Source organism: Orycteropus afer, unplaced genomic scaffold (genome assembly GCF_000298275.1).
Source record: "Orycteropus afer afer isolate SDZICR_OR568_19922 unplaced genomic scaffold, OryAfe1.0 scaffold00412, whole genome shotgun sequence".
NCBI classification, from domain to species: domain Eukaryota; kingdom Metazoa; phylum Chordata; class Mammalia; order Tubulidentata; family Orycteropodidae; genus Orycteropus; species Orycteropus afer.
This window is the reverse complement of record NW_006921999.1, coordinates 1,422,615-1,425,171: the sequence shown is the minus strand read 5'-3', so window position 1 is coordinate 1,425,171 and position 2,557 is coordinate 1,422,615.

Below are 2,557 nucleotides of genomic sequence, written 5' to 3'. Positions count from 1 at the left end.
GGAGTGGCTGGTGGGTTTGAACCGCCAGCCTTCTGGTTAGCAGTCAAGTGTCTTAGACACTATGCTACCAGAGCTCCTGACATATTGCTTAGTATGTAGTAATTTTATGGCTGCGAATACCCTTCTAAGAAACTACTGAACTTTAAATTCCAAAAAAAAAAGCATTTCAAAGAAGCTCATTTTGAGCCCTTTACCCCCAAAACACCTTTTTAGGTGGTAGGTAAGAGACAGCCCTTTGCCAGCCCTCAACTGCTACAGAGACTGCTACAGCAATAACCACAATACACCAGTGTTCCAACCACAATACACCAGGATTACATGTTGCCAGAAAAGTCCAGAAGAATTTGGTGTTACCCACAGTTAATGGGTGGGAAGGTAAGCTAAATAATGGTCATGGAGAAAAAAATCACTATGAATGGCACTTTGCTAAGTTTTTAAATCATTGTTCAGTGCATTATTGCACATCCTTACTACACCAAATAAATATTTTTACTCGGCTTACAGGTTTTGATGATGAGCTTTCAGTTAAACTTTTCATGCATCCAATAAAAACTCCCAGATTAGCCAGTAATAAAAACAAAATCCGCCCAAACCAGTCCAGTAAGTTTTCTGCGGTCCCGAGTATTCACTGCAAAACTCCACTTCTTTTTTATCTTGTACACACTGGAAACGCACAGGGAGTGAAAAACGTGGGAAAGCGCAAAGGCCAATTCTAAAACTAACGGAGGCACAGACTATAAAGAATTGGGAGGGGACCAGCTCTCTAAGCTTAGGCCGGCGAGCCCAGAAGTAGGTGAGGAACAGAAATGGCCGCACTTACCCAATCTATCTCTGTGATAGGAACCTGGTCAGCGACGTCCTTCACCCTTACTCTCTATGCCCCCATAGGAAGGGGCCCCGGTCCAGAGCGAGGCCACCTCTAGGAGTTAGGTGAACTGAATACCTTCGTCTCAGCAAGAGCATCAGTGTCTGGGGCAGGAACCGTGGCGCGCGGCGTTCCCTTGGCAACCCAGGCTTCTTCCGGTCCAGAAACTCCGCCTCCTCGCGGGTTTTAGGGTTGCTCAGCCTTCCTGCTGTTGCACCTGGGATTGAAGAATTCCGGAAGTAGGCCAGAGGCGCGTCAGAGGAAATACATTAAAGAAGGCCTGAGCACCGCTGGAGGGGTGAACTGCCTCAATCCTGAGAGCTGCATGCAGTTCCTGGAGAAGGATGATGGGAGTTGTAGGCGCGCGCACAAGCCGCTGGAAAGCGTGTGGCGTCTTTGTTGGTGTTTTTGTTGGTTACGTCTGGCTGTGGGCCAGCTGCCGGCTGCTTTTTGGCGTTGGTCTCTCCCACCCTCTCAGGAATATTAGTGCCCGGTTTAGGAGTGCTAAGAGGTCTCTGCTTTGTGGCTGGCACGAGCGCAGCGTGATGGCAGAAACTGCAGAACACAACTGTGTCCCTTGGGGCAAAGATGTGCGTTGTTTTCCTACGCTGCAGATCGCTCTAGCTCTGCGCGACTTCTTAGTATGGAGTCCTGGAAAATTAAAGCTATTAATGTAGGTAGGGAGAAAGGATAAAATGGTGTAGAAAGTCAAAGGCATCACTCAACATCGTGGAAGTATGCCTGAACTCCTGCCTGCTCCTTAGCTGCTTTATCTTCTGAAGAGTTTTGCATGAGGCATAACCTCCTGTAATTAGACTCCTCGGAATCATATTGGCAGGTAGTTAGGAAAGGAATTAATCTGAATGTTTAAATTAGTCCCCTTCTTAAATTGCACTGGGATCTTTAGTGATAAATGGCCCTCAAAATAAAATTGGCAATGCTTGATTAAAGACACTTTTATTAGTCCTATGCTTTGCAACAGGCAGACACAAGTTAACTTTTTAAAAAATCTAGGAATTTTTTGGCCAGCTTTTCAATCTGCCTAGCCCCACCAACGTCTTCCCACACCCCATGAGAGACATTTTTAAAAACCTTTAGAATTTTCGTATTTAATTTCTCTTGTTATCCATCAATGTGGGATTCCCCCCCCCCAAGTAGCTAGTGTTATTACTGTCTTATTTATCTAGTGTTGCTGTAACAGAAGTAATCACAAGTGAGGTGCTTCCTGCTTCCTTGGAGAGCTGCTTGTGTCTTGGCATCTATTTTACACTATCTCTGCTAGTTTGCTTGTTTATTTAATCTCTTGAATCTCATACATGAGATCCATTGGCACGGTGATTAAAACATTAGGCTGCTAACCAAATAGGAGGTAAAGGAGGGAGTCTGCTTCCCTAAAGATTTACAGCGTTGTAAACGTTAAGGGTTTCCAACTTCTACATGGTCCTGTAGGGTCACTATTGGGTGAGAATGAACTCCATTGCAGGGGGTTGGGTTTGGTTTTGGTTTTGAATCTCAAAAGAGACTGACTCAGGACCCGCCCTACACTAATTCTGTGTCATTAACAACAAAGACAGTCCATTCCCAAATGGGATTATAACCACAGGCATTGAAAAAAAAAACCTTGCTAAGGAGTTCTGGAGGAGCTCTGGTAGCATAGTGGCTAAGGCACTTGACTGCTAACCAGAAGGCTGG